The following is a 12111-nucleotide window of genomic DNA, read 5'->3' on the forward strand; positions in this document are numbered from 1 at the left end:
TTCTTTACCTCTGTTTTGTACATTTGATGAGATTTATTATAACTGTATGCTTTACAAGCCACAAAATATATGATGACCTAATTTTTGCTTTAAATAACCATATGGTGCTTAAAGACATCAAGAGAAGAAAAAAGCAGACTTTTATATTTAGCTACATACTTAACATTTCTGATTCCCTTTATTCCTCTCTGTAGAAGCAAACTTCCACGTGATGTCAATTTATTTCAGCCTAAAGAAATGTGAAAGGAAACTTTTCTTTATCTGGTATTATTTTAGTTTACTTTCACTTTTTAAGGCTATTTTGATTGCATTTAGAATTCTGGGTTGATGGGTGTTTTATCCTCAGACCTTTAAAGAAAGAGAGACTCTCTCTCTCCCTCTCCCTCTGCCTCTCCTTCCCCCTTCCCCCAGCTTGCGCACACACTCTCTCTCTCTCTCTCTCTCTCTCTCTAAAAAAAACCAAAAAACAAAAAACAGTGAACTATTTGTACAATAGCATATTATACAGAGTGAGATGGAATAATTAGAAGTATAAGGATAAACATAAGTTTTTAAAATGATATTAAATGAAAAAGAAAGTTGCTGGAGTTTACACATATATGGTGGATTTTATATGAATTATAACAAGATATTTTGTTTATGGTTATATACATGGATACTAAAATTCCAAAGAAACCCAAAGGGACAGTAAACACAAAATTCAGTGTATTTTTTTAAGCAAGGGAAGGAGTGAAGAAAAAAGAAAATGAGGATCAAGAGTTTAAGCTGTGTAGTTGATACAGGGGAGATTATTATATTTTTGTTACGTTACTATCTAAGCTTTTTTGTACCCATTATTTCTTGATTATTTTTTGGAATAACAGTATTGCCTTTTTACTTCATACCCCAACTTATTTAGAAATACATAGAAGAATTTCCAAATAATATATTTTCTCAGGTAAAAATCTATCTTCCCGAAACCACCAAATATTTAGTCTCTTTCTGACTTTGTCCTCTTTGATAAGGGAAGTCAGCATCCACAGTACTGATATAGAAAACAGCATTTTATTCACAGGATTAATAATTGAGGTCTCGGCAAAAGACAGGAGCTGCCAAATACAGGTTAAAAGAAATACTTGAAAAAGAAGAAAGGCATATTTAGTTTACTAGAACAATGTAAATAAGGTCTACTGTTAAGTTACACATTAATGTTGACAGGCCCCGTGAACGGCTCTGTCCACACAAAAAATCATTACTGCAAGAAAAACTTAACATTATACTCAATCTCAACCAGCTCTTATCTGATAAATATTTACTATCCCCTTAGGAAAAGGGAAAGTGGATAAAAAGAAAAAAGTCCATTTTCTTAGCTTGGGTATCTTAACAGTGAAACCAATCTATTTAGATCAACACAGATGTTCAGTGAGCTCAAGGCAGAGTTAAAAAATTTCTTGTTGGCTGGGAAAACAAAACAAAGGGAGAACTGAGAAGAAAAAAGGAGACAAAAGGAGTCTGAATGATATGAAAATTGTAAGGTCTGTTCCTTAAAAACATTGGGTAGCCAAGAATTCCAGGATTGTTGGTGAACTATATCTCATCCATCATTCTCAGAGTCCCAGGCATGTGCCATAGGTGATGGGGAAGCAGAAATGCACAAGCTGTAGTCCTGGATGTTAGGTATAGTAACCAAAAGATAAGTGGACACCCCCACAGGGCAGACATGCGCCACAATGATGGTGCCCTCAGCAGAACATCGGCCACAAATAAAGGAATAACTTACTTGTGGACAGTTTCATGGGCAAGCTGACATTTGATCTGGACCTTTATGGGAACTTTACTCCTCAATCAACGGAATAAAAAGAAAGTTCCAAAACCAAGATGAAAGACAACAATCATGGCATTTTTTTAAAAAATGGCACGAATGAAAGATTATTTTTTAAAATATATGTGTTATGGGCTGAAGTATGTCCCTACCCCAAAAATTCATTCGTTGAAGTCCTAAATTCCCAGTACCTCAGAATGTGACTGTATTTGGAGGGAACGCTTTCAAAGACAGTGGGCTATAATCCACTTTCAATGACATACAAAGATGAAGGTCATCAACACAGAGAAGACAGCCGTCTACAAGGCAAGGAGAAAGACCTCAAAAGAAACCAACCTTGCTGACACTTTGACCTCGAACTTCTTGCCTCCGGACTTGGGAGAAAATAAATTTTTATTGTTTAGAACACCCAGTCTATAGTACTTTGTTATGGCAGAACTAGCAAACTAATATAACATAGTATACCTAAAATGATGGTAAAAATCCTGTGTTGACCTGTGATATTCAAATCATAATGTCTAGTTAAAAAATGCAGACAGGTGTATAGAATGATCCAATTTTTATAAAACTGTGCAACTAAATGCATAAATATAGCTAGAAAGATGACAAATGTTCTCTCTGATGTTTTGTGTTATTTTTTTAAAAACTTTCTCCGTTAGGCTTTTCTGCATTGGTCCATTATTTTAATAAGTACGTGAGTGGATGAATTCGAGTGGGAATAAATATATAGAGCAAGAAAAAGAAATGTAGCTCAGGGCAGAACCTTGGGGAATGCTGTTATTTAAGGGACAGAAGGTAGAAGCAAGCCAAAGCACAAAGAAAAATTGGTCAGAGAGGAGAAAAACCCAGAGTATATTCCAAAGAAACCAATGGAGGGCAAGGTTTTAGAAGGAACAGCCTTCTAACCAGGGTTCAAGGGTGCAACGAGCCTCGTGGACCCTGGCAGGACAACACTGCATCTGGAAACCAGAAAGTCATGCTGTTCTCGGAGACCTGTGGTGAGGCCAGTTTGTAAGGGTTTGCGGAGAAAATTGGCAGTGAGGAGGAAGGTGGCAAAGCCATGAATAGTGAGAAGAATTACAGACCTTCAGGTATAGAAGCAGACTGTCATTATCATGCCGGGAATAGTCTGAATTCAAACCCAGAGATGCTGAAATGCCAGTTACCCTAGAAACCCAGAGAATACCTTAGCAACTGTACCAAGCTGCTGTATTCGGCAGGGTACCTGAAGATGTTCCTGGCCCCACTCTGGTGTGATCTGTCAATTAGCCCGGAGTCTTTGCTTAATGGCAAAGATACTTCTATAGACTAAAGGCCTTGACAATGAGATCGCTTAGTAGCCTCTCTAAAATAATAAGCACTTGGTAATTAGAAAGGTCCCATAATGTGACAAGAAAGCTTTTCTAAACTGTTATGACTTTGAGGAACATGCTTTCTTGTCTAGTTTCTGTACCTCTTAGCCAGGTTCCCTTGGGATGAGAGCACAATAAAAGCGAAGTAAAGATAGAAGGAGAGAGGGAGTGCGAGGGTCTGTGCTTAGAAAGTGTGCGAGGCACTGAGGTTTCTCCCTTCATTTTAGCCAGGTAGCTCGGGGGTGACATTTTCGTCTGTGCTATGACAAAGATATCATATATATCGTATTTACATCATATTATGTAACATTTAGTTAACTAATACACGAAGTTAACTGTTGTGGGCCAAGCAGCATACTACACACTTTACTGGAAAAGGTTAATTTCATTTTTACACAATTCCACTTAGGTGGCTGTTATTGTTATCTCCTGTCTATGGAGGAGGGGCCTGAGGCTAAGAAAAGTTGTGTTATGTACTTGAGATCACACAGACTCCTTGATTTAACATCACTTCTTGGCTACTACTCAGGGCACAAAGTGACCTTTGACATTAGGTCTCCCACTGAGGACCCCGCAGCCGGGTCCCACCATCAGACACAAGACTGAACAGACTGAACAACACTTAAAAGGAGAATCTAGATGCTGTAGGAGAGGGGTGTCCGCTGGCAGCTGGGTGTCCCCTCGCGGCTGGGCGTCCCCTCACGGCTGGGCGATCAGAAGGTTTCTGAGAAGAGTTCACAAACGGAGCTTCCTTTTACCATAAAATCAAAACATCATCTGCCTTCTCTACCTTTCTTCCTTTGTCTTCTTCCTTCCCAGCTCTTTCCAGGCTGGCTCTAACCGGCCAGGCTGCGCTGGTACCACCATCTGTTGATGGCCGTGGTCCTCCCTCCCTTCCAAACACTAAACTTCCTAGCCGCCGCCCGCCGAGCTGCGCATGCTCCCATGCTCAGAGGCCGGAGCTGTCGTCATGGCCAGCCGGCCGCGGCAAGGATAACCTGCCGAGGGGGACTCTAGTAAAGGACCCTAGCTAGCCTCTGGCCTTTGGATCGGTATCTCTGAGCGCTGTGTGGACTGGCTGCTAGGGCAGGTATCATTAAAATAGTCTCTGCATCCAGTGTGGGGCTCGAACTCATGACCCCGAGGTCAAGAGTTGGATGCTCTTCTGACCGAGCCAGCCAGCATTCCCTGGAGGCCCTTCTGAGTACAGCTCCGTCCTATGTTAGCAAATTCACCTTTAATTGTCATCTGGAAAACAAAACCCTAAAATTCTTTGTGTCCCAAAAGTTGGAGGATAAAGGAATGGAGTAGTCAGGTTCATTCACATCGTGAGCCAGGGCATTGTTGGGAAAGTCCCAGAACTCTCTAACACCCACATCTAACCTCAGAATCTGTTTCTAACTGGCTGAGCTGCTCCACCAGAAAGCAGAAAGTGATTGTTAAAATAAATTAGTTTTTAAAATATTAATAGCACTTTTCACATTATTCGCAATCAGATGTCTCCCTTTTCATAATCAGAAGAGAGAGGACCTGCTTTTAAGGAAGTGTTTCTTTTCTGTCTTTCATTCTTTTCTTTTCTTTTTTTAGATTTTATTTATTTATTTGACAGAGAGAGGAGATACAGCCAGAGAGGGAACACAAGCAGGGGCAGTAGGAGAGGTAGAAGCAGGGAGCCTGATGTGGAACTCCATCCCAGGACTCTGGGATCATGAGCTTAACCAAAGGCAACAACTGAGCCACGCAGGCATCCCTAGTAAGGGTTTCTTAAGCCCAGAATAATTTCTGGATACCTATAGAAAATAAGCCAAAGATATTGAAGAAGAATGGGAAAGAGTTATTTGCTCTTATCAAAAGCAAATTATCTCTTATGAGAAGAAAAGTCTTTGACCATTGGTAATTCATTCTGTTGAAAGATACCTCAACAACTGAAGAAAAAAAAGCTCTCATTAGACCTGGAAAAAAAAAAAGGATGAAATAAAGAAAGAAACATAGATTTGATCACAGTGCCAGAGTCTCAGATTTTTGACCCAAAGGAAAGGCTGAAGATGCTTGAATAACTCTTTCAGGCATATGCACAGTATGAAGAACTAGGTCTTCTCCATCTCTTCCTTAAGATTTATTTCTTTATTTGGGAAAGAGAGCACACAAGCAGGAGGGAGGAGGGAGAGGGAGAGAGACAGAATCTCAAACAGACTCCACGCTGAGCACAGAGCCCAACGCAGGGCTCGAGCTCACGACCCTGCAATCAGGACCTGATCCAAAACCAAGAGTCACGCATTCAACTGCCTGCACCACTCAGGGGTCCCCCTTCCTCATCTCTTGAGGAGTTTAGTTTTAAGAACAGTTTAGATGATATAATTGGGGGGAACTTCTATGTAGAATGACAACAAAATAAGATACTAAAATGATTGTGGCTTTAATTGTTCCTAAGAGTAGGCTAGGTCACCGCCCACTGACAGTTCTTACTCTCAACCCTCCCAGAATGCATCCAGTGGCCACCGGAGGTATGATCCACTTTGCAGTTCCAGGTAATATAATCTAAAGAATGTAGCAAGAAGTCTGTAAAACCAAAATAGCTGAATCTTCAAACATATCCTCTGTTATATTATTTTAAAATCTGGATACCTAAAGTGTCATTTTCCCCCTAGTTTAAAAATAATGCTATTTTTATTATTGTTCCCTATGGAAACCGTTTCCCTAGGCATGGCAACAGCCATGTCGTAACAGAGGATTATTTACTTAAGCTGGTTTTTCTTGTTGCACTTTGGATGACAGAAACCCATATTTTATCCCAGCGGATCCTTCAAGATTAATCTCTGCATACTCTTGGAGAATCATCTAATGCTGCCACAGCCACACTCCCAGCTGCTAAGCAGCCAAGGAGAACCATTCTGTTCCCCAGAGATCAGTTTGAGGAACTTCAGGTCCTCAGGGACTAATGGAAAGTTACAGCAGCTGTGACAAGAACTCTCCAAATCTATCTGAGGTCAAATGTCAAATACAGCAGTGGTGCTCAGAAAGTACATAAGAATCCCAAGAAGATCTCCATGCTTGCACAGGAGAGAAAGAACATTCCCTTTGCCTAAAATGTATTTCTGACAATGTATTATTCTTCGCTAAACATTAAAGAACGGGAAACTTCTATTTGCACCTATGAATGAGTAGCTTGTATCAGACTAACTCTCCCAGAAAAACAGCCATAAAAACACTGCCTCTCACTTAAACAGCTATTAAAACAATGGAGAGTAACCAAAACAGCTGGGACTTACGCGGTCACGATGCTATAGAGAAATGAAATATGCAAAAGTGAGCCAGATTGTTACCACTGCTGTTCTCCAGGGAATTTGCTGAAGTGTAGAGGCCAGAAAGACACACACACACACACACACACACACACGCATATGTGTGTACGTGCATAAGTGATCAAGTGTTGTAGGAGTCTCACTGGGCTAGGGAGATGAAAAGCAGAATTCAGGGCTATGAAATTCAAAGCATGCGGGGATCCAGCATCCTAGAGAAGTGAATCCCACATTCCCTCTGCAATTTCCCCTCAAGGTATCAACTTCTCCCTAAGCTAATTAGACATGGCCCCAGAGGAAGAAACCAAGCAACCAGGCAACAGACAACAGACAACTTCTTAGACTGGAAGGTCCTCAGGGACTTTGGTGGTCTATGGAGTTCAGGAGTCCTGGCACAAGTTCCAAACTTTCAGCTAAGACTGCTGAAGGACCGTACCCTAGGAAAAGATGCAATAATTCAGGGATAGAAGAGTCCTTGTGAATACTGAAACTCATCTCCACTCAGCTCAATTCCTGATTGTGTCATGGGGATCTATTTATTAAAATCAAATTAAATCATCTCTGTAGGAAGGTGGTCATCATCTAGAGTCTCTATGATTTGTTATATAAAATTCCCATCATTCAATCCAAATTACCAGGCATACCAGAAAATATGACCAATGACAAAGATTTAAGGGGGGAAAAAAGCCAAGACAACAGAAAGAGAAATACATGTGATCTAGATATTAAGATTCTCAAACCCTGACTTTAAAATAACTGTGATTGAAATGGTTATGGAAATAGATAAACATATGGAGGGTTTCACCAAGAACAGCAATCTATTTTTTAAAAGCATTAAATGGCAATTCTAGAGCTGAAAAATGCAGTGACTGAATTGATAACTCTAGAACTGGATTTAATGATGGACTATAAGCAGAAGAGAGAGTTAGCAAACTGAAAGATAGATCCATTACAAAACAAACAAACAAACAAACCAAACAAAAACTCAGATTGAAGCACAAAGAAGCAAAGCCTGGGAAGAATGAAGGAGATATACAGTAAGTAGATAGTGGAAAACCTGAATACATATGTAATTAAAGCCTCCGGAGACAAGAAAGAACAGGGCAGAAACTATTTCCCAAAACTGACAGAAGACATGAAGCTGCAGATTCAATAAGTTTTATGACCTCGAAGCAGGATAAATACAGAAGGAAACCACACCAAAACATGTCATAGTAAGACTGCAGAAAACAAGAGCTCAAGGGGAAAAATCATATAATAAATGGAGAAAAAAAGACATATTACTCTCAAAAGGGCAACAATAGGGGCATCTGGGTTGCTCAGTCAGTTAAGTGTCTGTCTTCAGCTCAGATCATGATCCAGATTTCCAGGATGGAGCCCTGAATCAGGCTCCCTGCTCCCTGGGGTCTGCATCTCCCTCTCCCCCTCCCACTTCCCCTGCTCATGTTCTCTGTCTCTCTCTCTCTCTCTCTCAAATAAATAAAATCTAAAAAAAATTCAAAAGGACAACAATAAGACATCTTGGAGGCAAACACTGTATTTCTGTGCATTGGCCAAAAAAAAAAAAAAAAGAAAGAAAGAAAGAAAAGAAAAGAAATTTAAAACACAACATCACTTACAATAACAGCAAAACTTGTCAAATAGCTAGGAATAAATCCAACAGAAGATGTGTGAACTCCCTTTGCTGGAAACTATAAATCATTCCTGAGAGAATTTTAAATAGACCTTAATAAATGAAAGAATATACCAAGTTCATGGATTAGAAGACCCGATATTTTAAGGGTTAATTCTACTCAAACTAATGAATAGACTCAATGCTCAAAGCAATCTCCATTTTAAAAAATGCTTGAAGGTGGCTAACAAATTAGAAATTGACAAATTGATTTTAAAATTTATACAGAAATGCAAGAGCCCCCCCCGCCCAAAAGAAAAAGAAAAAAAGAAAAGAAAAGAAAAGGAAATGAAAGGAAAAACAGACTTGGTGGAGGAAAAAAAGTTGGACGACTTACACTACCAGATCTCAAGATTGATTGGAAAGGTAAATTAAATAAGGGAGTAAAATTGGTCACTGCAATATAACAGAGTTAAGTGAAACAGGTGGCCTTTTCAATAAATGGTAGTATATCAACATAGGACAAATTTAACCTTAATCCCCTATCTACACCCCAAAATCAATACCAGGTGGATCATTAAACCTAAATGGGAAAGGTAAAATGATACAGCTACTCTAAGATAACCTAGGGCAATATCTTCACCACCTGAGGTAGGCAAAGATTTCTCAAACAGGACATAAAAGGCACCTAAAGTAAAACTAAAGGTGAAAATTGGACTTTATTAAAATTAATTGTGTCTTTTATTACAATTAATAGTGTCTTTTATCAAAAGACACTATTAAATAATGAAAAGGCAAGTGATAAGATGTGAGCATATATAAGTAATGAATCTGTATGTATATGTGTGTGTGTGGTTCCTGTAAAAAAATGAGAAGGCAAATTTAATGTCTAATTTAAAATGGACAAAAGTCTTGAATAGGCTTTTCCCAAAAAAAGTACAACAAAATGGACAATCAGTAGGAGAAAGATATTTGGTATCTGTAGTTATCAGGAAAATAAAAATTTTAAAACACACTAAAATGCCACCACTCACCCAGCAGAGTGGTTAAAACAAAAAGGACCAACAATCCCAAGTATTGGTGAGGACACGAACACCTGATCTCTCATCCTTGCTGGTGGGGACATAAGTCAGGGCAATGCTGTGGCTTATTTAAAAATGGCCACACGCTATATCCATCTGTGTATGCATTTGCAATTGACACATACAATTTGCAACTGACTTTGCAATTCCTCCCTCCAAAAGGTCTATTTCTCCATTCATTCCTTGAATCTTGGTTTGGCCATGTGACATGCCTTGGCCAATGGGACATTAGCAAATGTGACACCAAGAAAGACTTGAAAAGACCTGGCATGTTGGAATTTGTTCCCTTTTATGCTCCTGGAAAACTGCCACCATCACCATGGGAATGAATCCAGACCAGCTTGCTGGATTATGGCTGCCCCTTTGCTAAGTTAGCCCCATTGCTCCTACTGATGACCAACCAGCTTCCAGACAAGTGAATGGAGCCACCAGCCCCCAGCTGATTGCTAATGAAGGACCGAATCCAGCTGACATACCCATGAGCACAAAAGAACCATCCCAGTTGACGACAGGTCCACTGCACTGATCCAGGGAAAAATGAGTTATTACTTTAAGCCATTGCATTTCAGGTGGTTTGTTATGCAGCAAAAGCTAACTGAATAAACCACTTTGGGAGAATGATTTGGTAGAATCTGTTAAACACATACACTACTCCTGAACAATTCCACTCTTAGGTATATACCCAACAGAAGTGGATCAAAAGAAATACACAAGAAGAATGTTCATTGTAGCACTATTCATAATAGCCCCAAACTAAAAGTAGCATAGATATCTATCAAGAATAGAATACAAAAACCGTGAAACAGAGTACTATACAGCAATGAAAACAAACAACCTATTGGTAAATGCTCAGCAACAGATGAATCTTACAAATACCATGTTAAGTTTAACAAAACAGACACAGCACAAAAAAATGTATACTGTATGGTTTCATTTATAGAAAGTTCAAAAAGTAGGAAAAATCAGAATAGGTTTTTGTCCAGAAGGAAGTATGAAGGAGACTTCTGGGTGCCAGCAATATTTCCTATTTTGATCTACCCATTTGTGTCCTCTGGGTAAAAATTAATTGAACTGAGTGTCCAAGATGTGTGCCCTTTACTGTGCATTGTACTTCTATTTTAAAAGTGTAAAAATTAGTAAGAAGTGGTTCTTGGTTCTATATTCTACAATGTCTTTTGCGGGGAGCTTATCTAGCCCCACACAATTTTAGTGACATGATTTTTCCTGGATATTTGCTGATTTCATTCTCCAATCCTCATAGACACACCTGTACTCACATGATCCACTAGCATGGTAATTGCAGACCCAAACTCAACACTCACTTACCCCACATATCTGGCCTTGTGGTGCTTCTCATTTCCAAATGCCTTTCATGGCACCTCTCATCACCTTATCTTCCTTGTTCTCCAGATCAAATTGTCAAGTCCTGTTGGGTCTTCCTTTGAATTTTTCCTTCAACTTGGTCCCTCTCTCCTTTCTATTATGTCAATCAGAGTTTGGAGGCAGGAGACAGAAACCACTGCAGTTACCTTGAGCAGGAAGAGATTTAATACAGGGAATCCAAGGCTTAAAGAATTATTGGGAGGCTGAAGAAACCTTCTTCAGGCTGACTTCCAGGAATGGCTCCGAGAAGCAAGAATACTCAGGTAGATCTCCAGTGAAGATGGTCCTCATCTCTCTTCCTACTTCACTGGAGCACATTCATTTTGTAGAATGCAATCTACATGCAGAACACTGGTTGCATGGGAGTCGGGGAATGCAGCCTTGGCTTTCTGGCCTCTGTAGTACAGGAAGGCCACTGGAAGGAAATTGAAATAGGTACTAAGGGTCCATCCACCATGTCCATTGGACATTCAAGCCCATATCTCTTACACCTGGACTATTCCTTTTGTCATACAACAGGCATCTACCCAGGGTCTGCTGAGTATCTGGGATTGAAGTAGGTGCTGGGACTACCAAAAAAATACATAGTTCCTGCCCTTGGGGAGCTCTTGGTCTAGAAAGGAATAGAAACCTAACAACCAATGATCCCAAGACAGAACAGGGAAGGGATGTGTGAAGTTTGGGCAGCTGCACTTGGAGAATATGGAAAAGATGCTTTTATCTCAGCTAGGAGGAATAGGAAGCTTTCTTGGAAGGGGCTCAACCATATTTCTGAGTCTTTGATAACATCAATTCCTCTCTCTGAAATAGATCTTCCATTCCACCTAAATAAAAATCTTGTGCAAGAACTCACTTATGAGTCTTAGTAGCTAAAGGCAAACTTAAGTTAGAAAAACTTTGGGGGTGAGAGGGTGGTATTACGGACTCCGTAAAGTGTGGTCTGGTTTTATCCCATACTGGCCCCTGTCTCTGAGGCCCTCTTTTTTTCAGAAAAGTCCACTTGTCTTTCTGGCATTGCACCTCCCCCAGAGGCGGAACCAGATCTCCTTTTGATCTTTGAAGCAGGGCAAGTCCCTGGTTCCTTCTAAAGAGGCAGAAACACATATCACTGCTCGTCCCCAAGGCTGTGCGGGCAGCCCTTCCACCGATCTCACAAACCCACAGGGACCCCAGAGCCTCCTACGCAAAGGCTTTAGGGACTGAAAAGGAGAAAGGCATGCTGTATTTTCAAGCTGAGTTTTCCTTGGGCCTCCAAGTTCAAATTGCAACACTTAGTCTACTTATACTATCTAGTAAAACCAGAATAAGTTCACATTTTCTTTCATTAATCACCAACTATATCAAGTCGAACAGACTAAACTCCCTTAAACAATCACGCCCATTTACATCTTGGTTAATTCAATCCCCTCAAATATGTTAAACTGCGGGTACAAATTTAACACACTCAATTTTCTTTTGAACTACTTCAAATGCCTACCTTAAGCAGCAAAACCTTTCCAAGTACTTATACAACTTTAATAAATCTATTAAATTAAACCTATTAATACTGTGACTCTCCAGTTCACTTAAACATCCAAATACT

Source organism: Mustela erminea, chromosome 4 (assembly GCF_009829155.1).
Source record: "Mustela erminea isolate mMusErm1 chromosome 4, mMusErm1.Pri, whole genome shotgun sequence".
Lineage (NCBI taxonomy): Eukaryota > Metazoa > Chordata > Mammalia > Carnivora > Mustelidae > Mustela > Mustela erminea.